The sequence below is a fragment of the Chenopodium album genome, chromosome 9, assembly GCF_948465745.1.
Source record: "Chenopodium album chromosome 9, dcCheAlbu1.1, whole genome shotgun sequence".
NCBI lineage: Eukaryota > Viridiplantae > Streptophyta > Magnoliopsida > Caryophyllales > Amaranthaceae > Chenopodium > Chenopodium album.
The window spans coordinates 19687666-19699111 of NC_137842.1; the positions used below are offsets into that span (position 1 = coordinate 19687666).

Genomic DNA, 11446 nt, shown 5'->3' on the forward strand with positions numbered 1-11446 from the left:
AAGCCTCACTTGGCTGGCAGCCCGCATGTGGTTGCTAAGTAGGCTGCCTCGAGCTTGCGTGTTGTCATGTGTGTGGCTGCTTCTTGCTACCAGCATCGTGGCGTGCCATCCAGCAACAAGCGGCAGCATCATGCTGTGCGCGCACCATGCGTGCTGCTGTGCTTTGCATGGCTGGTCGTGCTTGGTGCAAGCTTGAGCGGTTGTGTGCGATGCTTGTGCATTGCTTGGTGCGGCTTGTGTGCGTGTGGGTGTGCTAAAAGCTTGTGTCACAATGTGTGCAACAACAAGATTGCGTGGCCTTCGTGGCATGTGTCGCAAGCACGCCTCGTAGAAGAGTCGATGCGTATGCGGTATTCTGGGTGTGACGCTTGACATGAGTCACGACTGTGCACATATCCCCTCACTAAGCACTTGTGCCTCGTTTTAAGGCTATCTTAAATTTTCCATTTTATTTATTTTAATTAATTATTTTGGATTTAATTAATTTTAATTAAATTTTGAGGCTAGGCCTCGGTTTTGAGCGGCATTGGCAAAATTTAATTTTGGCAAATTTTGGGTTTACCGACTTAATTAATTGGATTAATTAAGATGGATGCGAAATTTAGTGGGATCTTCAATTTTAATTGCACTAAATTACATAATCAATTAAACAACTTTGACTAGTTTTAATTAGGCATGTTAATTGGATTAACGACCTAAATTAGTTACTATCGTATAATTGAAGGGTTGGGGATTTAGAATACATTTTTTATTAGGCATTATACTACGTGCAATTTAGAGCCCTCCTCTAATATAGGAAATATATAATGCTTATACTATATTATTAATACGGGCGTTAATATATAATGGGATGGGAGAAGTGAATAAATCTATATGCATTAGTATGCGCACCTGTGGTAGCAGAATGGATGGCGGTGTAAACTAAATATTAAAATAAAATAAATAGATTTTATTTTATATATATATATTAACAATAATATATATATTATAACAATCACTCTATAGACTATATTTTAATAACAAATAAAATTTATTATATATTATTTATATAATTATGAATATATATATATATATATATTAATCAGCATATTAATTATCCAATTAATTAGAGTGATTTTTATTAAATATATAATATTAATATAATATTTTATATTAATAATAACTACTCTTGATATAACAACAATCACTCTATTATACAATTAAGACCTCCAAATCTATAGTCTAACAAGGTTTGACTCCAACTAACTTTATTACTAATATTAGTTTATATAATAAGTATACAATCAGCCTATAGATAATATAATTTGAGGAAACCTTATTAACCTTATATAATAAGTATATAGAGTTTAAATATAATATAAAGTGATTGTTATTAGCATTGTGATATGAAAGTTTTATTAATTATCTATAATAGATTTAAATATAACAAAATATAAAAGATAATATATTTAAAGGATTGTTAAATTATCTATAATATAAAACCTTATATTATAGAGTTATAATTTAACAATAATCTATTATTTTTTCTCACTCTATTAACCTTCATATATATAGCTCAAATCTTGCCTTATGTAAGGTCATATATATTTATTATATAATAAATATAATATATTATATAGATTTTACTTAAATTGGATAACTCTATAAGGTCGCTTTGCCACAGAATTTATTAATATATATGCTAATAATAGATTAAAAATATTATATTATATTTTTGATATTCTGATAGTATTGGTGAATTGGAATAGTACTTGAAATTTATTATATTGGATAATAGTTACATACTAAAATTAATTGGATAAATATTGTTAAATTTGATAATATATGATAGTATTGGTGAATTGGAATAGTACATGAAATTTATTATATTGGATAATTAATATATTACCTTGAAATTTAAAAAATTAAAAATTAATACTCAGTTAGATTTAAGTATATCTTTTATATTTTGTTATATTATATTTAATTAATTGTGGATTTAGTATATTATAATTATAGAGGTGGGTGACCTTTTAATAGATTTAAGTGCTTAATATATATTAGCATATAAAATATATTAAATCTATTTAATCTATATGGGATATATATTAGAAACAATTACTCTATGACCTTATATTATATATGATTTGAGCTGTAAGGTCATAGAGTTTATATTATATATTAATTGGATAATTAATATATTACCTTGTCAAATATATAATATATTCCTTTATATATTTGACTCCAATCAATAAATTATATAACCTCCAAATCTATAGTCTAACAAGGTTTGACTCCAATTAACTTTATTACTAATAATTAGTTTATATATAATATAAGGTTTTAAACCTTATATTATATATTAATTGGATAATTAATATATGTTATATCACTCTATTATTCTATTTCAAATTAATATTATATATTTAATATTATATATATATATATATATATATATATTAAAGTAATTGTTTTAATTTCAAATTTAAGGGATTTGATATGTATATTAAACTCTATTTAGCTCGTATATAATTTCATACATGGCGGTATATATGATATAACAACCTCAAGTTACTAGCTTTAACAAAGTATATTAACAATCACTCTAAGCTAGTATTACAATCATATATTAATAACTATTTGCAAAGTGATTGTTATAAAATTAAACTAAATATAAAATTGACTCTGTAATTATAATATACTTTGTTCGCTGAGGCTTTAACAAAGTAGATTTTGATGTGCTATATTTTAGTAAAATATAACACTTAAATATATATCCTCTAATATAGCACATTATTAATACGGGCGCATACTAGCACAGGAACACTCTAAGTCTTAAGAATTGAGGCTTATAAAATATATTATAATTACAGAGTCAATTAATGAGGTTTCTACAAAACCTCAATACTCAACTCTCATGAGTTTAGGTTTTTTTTTTTTTTGTTTTTTTTTTTTAATAACCCCCTTTAAGTAACTTCCATCTTTAAAAAAAAAAAAAAAAAAAAAACTTCCGTCTTTCCAACGCAGTATTATTTTTCCTTTCTAAATATACATGTTACATGTATAATTGAAGGGTTGGGGATTTAAAGTAATATAATTGAAAGGTTGGGGATTTAGAATACGCGAAAGAAAATAAGACAAAGTGAAATGTTAGTAATGTTTTTTTAAAAAATTGAATTTTTATTAATTATTGCAATTTCTTGAAAAAATCCCAAAAAAAAACAGGTGAGATGGGTAGTTATTATCCTTATTGATGTTTTTTTTTTTAAGTTAAAAAATAAATAATAAATAATATAATGGGATGGATTATTGGTGATTTGAAGGGTTGTGGTGAAGTGACTCTTCAATTATATAATAGATAGATTTGCCCCTCCTCTCACTCTTTTTCTCTCTCCTCTAAGGTTCCCCTCCTGCCCCCATACTCTTCTAGTTATTTCTCAATTTTTTCGTAAATCAAACCTAGAAATGGTGCAGATTACTCCCTTTGGCGTCCATATGTTAAGCCAAAAACAACCTCACATGTTTGCTTGCTGTTTAATTGTTCAATTAAAATGTCTTAAATATAAGAATTGAGGAATTCATAGCGCTCTAAGGGTTTACTTTTGTGATTTGAAGTTGGGTTTCCATTTTATGGTGAATTTCTGATTTTTTGCTGAGAATTTATTGCTTAGCTTATTGATTTTAATCGGTACATACAATTTCCAAATTCATCCATTCAGGTTTGTCATTTATTTTTCTTATTAGGTTTACATTTTAGATTGTAGGTTTTGATTTTGTTTTTTGTACTGCACATTATATTTGGGTGAGTAATTAGTTATAATTTGTTTTCATATTCCTTGTTTATTATAATCTATTATTTATTGGACGCGTTTCTTATATATGGTTGAATTTTGGGGGTTAGGGTTCTTAGTTTTTTGTGGAGTTGATTAAACTGATCTAAAGTTGATTTTTTAAATAAATTTGTATAAGATTTGCAAATGTTTGCTAATGATGTTTCATTCTTAGAGATATTCAGTGGGAAATAGATCTTGATGGCAATATGAAACAACGAAAGGTGTGATGGCGAAGGTGGAGATCGATGGTGTCTAATTATGGAGTTGAAGATGATCGTTTTCGGGGATGCTTTATGTTTAGTTTTGTATACTCCGTTTAAATTTAGATCTTTATAATTTCTTTTCAAAATAAAGATTTTAGTTGATTCTTGTACCGAATACAATTTATTATAATTTTTTTTTGACAAGTTGTAAATTCAGTAGTATAAAATGCTGATAAATATTAATGAATGAATTTAATTATTTGAGAATAAAATTGAGTTTATTATATAATTAATATTTGTTGAGAAAATACCTGTTAATATGGCATATTAACAAAACATGTTAATATAGGGGTGCGGAGGTCAATTTGCATACTTTAGTAAGGATAGACTCGTAATTTAGTCAATGTCTTTATTTACCAAACTCACACCCGTTAACAAACGTCAATGTACTCGGTTGTTTGATGGTGTTCTGTTCTATGATAGTGCTCCATTCAAATCATCATGTCGTTCTAACACCATTGTTCGATCCATATGCGTTTAAATTCAAAATCGCTGCCAAAACACCATTCGCCGTTCAAAACCTCAAAACATTTGAGCTTCAAAGAGCCCGACGCAAATCATTCAGCTACATTGAATTTGATAGAATGGGTAATTTGATTATGCATCATGGTAAGAATTTTCGATTTAATTGAAGCTTGATTGGTATTGTAATTTGGTATAATCGTGTTATTCACGGCAATCGATTTGCTATGAACTGTTGTTCAACTAATATTGTGACCAAGTTGTTAATGACTGAAAAATAGCTTCTTCATTTTGCATAGACATATTGGTTTACGAGCCACTTGGTATAAGATGTTTAAATTAACTCAATTACCAGCAATTATTAAATGACGGCTTCCAATACGGCGAAGATCTGAGCGCTAGGAGAAGAGTACAATGAGAGTCAGAGGAGGAATGACTTGTATGAAATTTGGTGTTTTCCAGAATGAAGAACAAACGGAGTTTCAAAAACGTTAGGAAACGTCCAGTTAGTTGCCACGTCACCGAAATGCGAAAATAACAATAAAATATTTAAGTAAGTCCTCATAATTGCAAATGTGCCATTATATTAACAAACTTTGTCAATATGCCATATTAACCGGGCATAGCTCAATATTTGTTATAAGGTTCTAGTAAAAATTGATATAATGGGGTTGGTAACAATATAGTATTTCTATTTTTTTAAGGCAAAAGCTAATGAGCGCCCCCGGGGCGTTAGATAAGAGAATTAAAGTGCAAATATTAGAGTAAAATTAACATTAATTACACCGAACGACGCGTGATTTTATCATGAATTCCTAACTTAATACCATTTCAACCAATATAATTTATCCTTATCTAATGCCCCGGGGCGCTCGATAGCAAGATCGTTTTTTTAATATAAAAAAGAGTCAAAAAGACGCCTATCTTACATATGGGGTCTGGATTTATTAAGTAAACGGACCACATATCTCTTAGGACAGGTTTCTTCCCCTACGACATAATTCATTTAATTACTTTCATAACAGACCCCCTTTCTCTTGTAACGGGTCTCTTATTTCTTTATAACAGACCCCTTGATCAGAGGCAGTCTGTTATCAAACAGACCCCCGAGATAGAGACCCGTTCAAATGCGGTCTTTAAGGCATATTTTGACGAGTATGTTTGGCTATTATTGTAGTAGTGCTAGTATTTTCATAATTATGGTCATGAAGACGAAGGTTCTTGGAAGACGAAGCCATGAAGTTGTAAAAGCTGTCCCTTGAAAACTTGAAGACTCAAGGGGTCATGCTAGTTGCCAAATTTCATCTTTATTTATGTTTTCGATATATATTTATGAGTACTTTCATATGAATTTTATGTTAGATGCATGTTTAGGATTTTTGAATTTTGTGATGATTAATTAAGTTCACTTAAATCAACCAACATAGAAACCTTAGGTCCCTAAAATATTGAGTGAAATTGTCATTCCAAAACAACACTTATCGACCTATTAAGAGTAGTGATGGGCTACGCCAAAGCGAGGCATCACTATTACTCCCTAGGATACGTAAGGCATGCCGTGTATGCAAGTTGGTTTTGGTTATACTCAACGATAAGAGTGATGGAGTCCTAGCATGTCGTGGCAAAGTGGATAAGTTGTTGAGAGGGCATTAGATGCGATGATTTATCCAAACAAAAATGGCTTGGAGCCATTAGCAAAGAGTTTCTTACCTTAAGAGATTGAGTGTTAAGACAAGCCAAAGCATGCTTAACCACTCTTTGTTTCTATGGATCTTGAAATCGACTTATTCTAACCATAATGGGGACAATTTTAATGTGTAAATGAGACGTTTAAATAAGTTTGATTAAAATGCATGATTTCAATCTTGTTTAATTATTATGAATGGTTTTTCATTTAAAATTCTTTCAATTTTAGAAACATGTCTTCAACTATCGACAACAATCTAATGTGCCCGGAACTTCCCGAGAAGTTACCATTTAGCTTGAATTTGGTAAACTTCAAGGAATGGGAAGAAGAACTCTGTATGACCCTCCGTAATTTCTACTTAGAGCATATTTTTGATTCACCCATCCCGAGTTTTTACTCAAAAGGGGTTATGAGCGATGAAGCTCATGAGGAGTGGAGTTATGATTGCAAGAGAGTCTCGCGACTCATAGAAAACTCCATTCCGGAACAGTGGAAGGAGAAATTCTCTAACTATTTTTCGGATATTCTTCTTAAGGCAACTATGATGGCCTTGTGGAGGAGGTGACTAGGTCACTCTCTAACCTGAGGATCAAGACACCGCAAGATGGGTTTCTCACCAAAGAGAGACAAGAAGTATGGGCTAGGGTCTACAGTGCAAGACTTAGGCCTGGGATGCCACTTCAAGCCCATGTGCTTAAGATGACAAGGTTATTCAACCACTTAGAGCTAATTGGTAGACCGGTGGAGGATGAGAAAGCGGCTCATATACTTCTAAGCTCACTCCACTCGGGGTATGTTGCAATTAAGATGCGACTTACCGACAATCGGAACAAACTTTCCTTGAAGGAAGTTGTCCAAGAGCTCCAGAAAACCTCTTCTTACAAGGCGGCTAAGTTTTCTCTGAGACCTAAGAGGAAGGAGTTCAAGAACAAAGCTAAGATGCGCTGCTTCTATTGTAGTAAGTAAGGACACTACAAGAGAGAATGTAGCGAGTATCTGGAAGATGAGGCAAGAGGAAAAGGAGCCTCAATCTCAGGTATCATCTTTACACTTGAATATAAGCAATTTATAAGGTATTAGATACCGAAAAATTGACTCACTATGTAATCCTATTTTAGGAAAAAAGTGAACGTTGCTTTTCAAGTGAATATGAGAACACAAGTGGAAGATGAATATAATCTGTCTAAAGAAAGCTTGTAATCTCTTTTTTTTTTTTTTTTTTTTTTTTTGTCTAGATTTAAAACTTGTTTAGTTTTATCAACCATACTTTTATCTTTTGGCGTTGGACGTCATTTTGACTTTGATCACAAGACTTTTGTCTTATGTCTTGTTTATAATTATGGAATGACACGTTTGTGTGTGTTTAGATAAAAATGTTTATAATGATACCAAAAGAGCTAAGACCATGGAGTCAAATCAAACGTACTTGTGGCATTGTTGTCTTGGCCACATTAACATCAAACGCATCAAGAAACTTATACAGGAATCTGTTCTTGACTCTTTTGATTTAAAATCATTTGAAAATTGCGAAGGGTGTTGTAGACACCTAATTTTGGCCTATTGTCCCGAAAGGAAGTGCGATGATGTTACAAAAATCCGTTCTTCATGTTAGATCAAAGTTGAAATGTTTATGGACTATGAAAATAATTATGAAGTAAGTTAAAACCCATATTTGAGACCAATTTATCTAAGATCCTTGTCCAATTACTAATTAGGCCTAAAACATGTTCATTCATGTTTAAACTTGATTAATAACAGACCTAAATGCGTCAAATACAATGATTGGATCCAATGGAACCTACATTGTTGAAAAACCGAGCCAAAAAGATGACCCAAACATCATTATCCCATGAAAGGCCTATACAGATGGATAGCCCTTTCAAAGAGCTTTCTAACGGTATATTATAAGCCCAATTTCGAGCCAAAACAAAGAAGTAATGATAAAAACACTAAATCGGGCCCTAAAACCGACACCCTTGCACTCCAACGGCCATAGCTTTTAATACATAACATATTTTAACCTAATTCTAATGGAATTGGAAATAAGAGATTTAGAGCTTTCCAATGATATCTCACACGCCTTAATCCGACTCCACAATAAAAAGTTATGGAAGTTTTAAAAAAACGTTTTCGTATAAGGCAAACCGCAAACCAGCGCAACTCAATCAGTTGCGCGCGCCTGGCGTGCGCGACTCTTTGAGATGCGCGCGGCATCCTGTGCGACTTAGAGAGTTGCGCGCGCCACCTGACGGCGTAGCTTTAAAACCCTAAACCTCCTAGAGACTCCATATGAGTTATGGACGAAGAAACCTCCTAGGTTGTCTTTTCTAAAGATATGGGGATGCAAAGCATATGTCAAGAAATTGATTTTTGACAAACTTCATCCCAAATTTTACAAGGTTTACTTTGTGGGCTACCCAAACGAAAAGTGTTTTTCGCTCGATCGAGATGGTGTCTTTTTGGAGAAGGAGCACCTTTCTAAAATGACAACAGGAAAGAAAATCAAACTCGATGAAGTTTGAGATGACGAGCAACAAAATCAGATTAATAGTCAAAGTGCTTAAACAGCATCTGTTGACGTTGGTCAAAATGGTCAAAGTCAAACCGATAATGCAAATGATCAGTCTATTTCCCTACGTAGGTCTCATAGGGCGAGATCTCAACCTGATAGATACCTTGGTAATGTTATAACTGTGAATCAGGACATCCTGATTATGGATGGAGATTAATCGGCAACCTACAAGAAAGCGATGGCAAACACCGACTCTGCTAAATGGAAAGAGGCCATGAGATCTAAAATGGATTCCATGTTTAAAATCAAGTCTGGGACTTGGTTGACTTACCTGAGGGTTACACACCTATCGGTTGTAAGTGGATTTTCAAGTTGAAACCCGACAAAGATGAAAATGTATTCATTTACAAAGCTAGATTGGTAGCAAAAGGTTACAAGAAAGTTCATGGTATTGATTACGATGAAACTTTTTCTCCTGTCGCAATGCTTAAATCCGTTCGGATCTAGCGATTGTTGCATATTACAATTATGAAATATGGCAGATGGATGTCAAAACCACCTTCCTCAATGGTATTTTAGAAGAAACTATATATATGACACAGCCTGAAGGTTTTGTCGACCAAAAAAATGCTAGGAAATTTTGTAACCTTAAAAAGTCAATTTATGGGCTAAAGCAAGCTAGCAGAAGTTGGAATTTGCGATTCGACGAAGCCATCAGTAAGTTTGGTTTTATAGAGAATCCAGATGAATCTTGTGTTTACAAGAAGGTCAGTGGGAGTGACATCCCCTTCCTAGTCTTATATTTCGATGACATATTGCTCATTGGAAATAATATTCCGTTGTTAGAGTCTGTAAAGGCTTGGCTCGGAAGGTGTTTTTCAATTAAAGACTTGGGAGAGGCTCAATACATATTAGGTAGCAAGATCTATAGGGATAGATTGAAAAGGATGATTGGATTGAGCCAAAGTACTTATATTGATAAGGTACTGGCTCGATTCGGCATAGAGGAGGCCAAGAGTGGTCACCTACCCATGTCACATGGCATAACCCTAAGCAAGAAGCAGTGTCAATAGACGCCTGATGAGCGAGAAAGGATGAACCAGATTCCATATGCTTTGCTTATTAGATCGATCATGTATGCAATGATATGTACTAGGCCAGATGTATCCTATGCCTTGAGCGCTACGAGCCGTTACCAATCAGACCCAAAAGAGGCCCATTGGACTACGGCCAAGAATATCCTAAAGTACCTTAAAAGGAACAAGGATAAAAACCTAGTGTATGGTGGTTTAGAAGAACTAGTTGTTGAAGGTTATACCTACGCGAGCTTCCAAACAGACAGAGACAATTTCAAATTGCAATCTGGATATGTGTTATGTCTAAATGGTGGAGCGTTTAGTTAGAAGAGTGCCAAGTAGAGAACAATTGCAGATTCTACAACTAAAGCCGAATACTTGGCAGTTGCTGAAGCGGCTAAGGAGGCTGTTTGGATTTGTAAGTTCGTAGGTGAACTTGATGTTATATCCTCCATCAAGGGTCCAATATCCCTCTATTGTGACAAAAATGGAGCTATTGCTCAGGCTAGAGAGCCAAGGGAACATTATAAGGTCAAACATGTCAAGCGGCGGTTTCACATGATTAGAGAATGGAAATCAGAAGGTGAAATCAGAATTTGCAAAGTTGAAACAAATGACAATGTAGTCGATCCACTTACTAAACCTTTGCCTCAAGTGAAGCACAACAAGCACATTGAGGCAATGGGAAACAGGCATGTTGGAGACTGGCTTTGATTTTCCTGTTTAGTGTTTTAGTTAATTTTTTGAACATTTTAATGTAAGGCACTAAGAAAAACCATTCAAGTTTTGGAGTAATTTAAATTTCATGCAAATTTATCACTCCGTTTGCTATTTAATTGTGGTTTAGGATTCATGCAACTAAGATGTCTTTGTTGTTTACAAGGCCTCTCGAAGTCCGAGACTGTAAAAATGCATTGCCTCGCTCGGATGGATTTTAGAAATCATCTGTTTATTGGCAGTCAGACTCGGGATCAAGAAACACTTCTAGACATAATAAGGATGACGGATAAATCTTACCTTATAGTTAATGAAGAGACATTAAGTGACTTAGGAAAAAGGCTATACACTAAATGCGCACTTGTCCAAAAGGAAAAGTGGGAGATTGAAAGGAATGGTGTGCTTCGAACAAGTGTATATTCCGATAAAGGGTTCGAAATTATTAGAATGATAATTATTTAGTGAGTTCAAGTGATCGGAATGCCCAGGTGGAGGCTGCTTCCGATCAGTAATATTAATGTATAATTAATATTACAGCTTAATCTTGACTTAACCCTTCAGGTCACACCCAAGTAACTAACGAATCGACGCGACAAATTAATTCAAAAGGAATTAATGAGTCTCACGAGTAATTAATATTTAGACGTCTGAAATTCGAGCTTAGAGAATCAAAACCGAGTGTCGAAAGTTGAGTCGAAAATAATAAAAGACGTGACGAGAAAATTACTTATTAATCAACAAATTTACCAAAATACCCCTAGCATTGGATTGCCCCCGAGCAAACCGAGTGCTAGGGGCATATGGCCTAGCAAGGTGGCTAGAAAGTGCACCAAGCCGAGCCTAGGCTGGCGGGTTCTTGCTAGCGCACCATAGCTAGCTAGGCTGGCCAACAGCCTGCACATATGTGCGTGGCGTGC

General features: G+C 33.6%; 1 long non-coding RNA gene across 2 annotated transcripts; it reads left to right on the forward strand.

Moving 5' to 3' along the window:
* The first annotated feature begins 3296 nt into the window (after nt 1–3296).
* LOC145559640 (uncharacterized) lies at nt 3297–4287 on the forward strand. 2 transcript variants are annotated; one of them, XR_014092817.1, is made up of 2 exons: nt 3297–3698; nt 3985–4287. It is a non-coding gene; the product is annotated as an uncharacterized LOC145559640 (long non-coding RNA). The 2 variants fall into 2 exon arrangements; XR_014092816.1 differs by having other exon boundaries at nt 3995–4287.
* The last annotated feature ends 7159 nt before the right edge of the window (nt 4288–11446 follow it).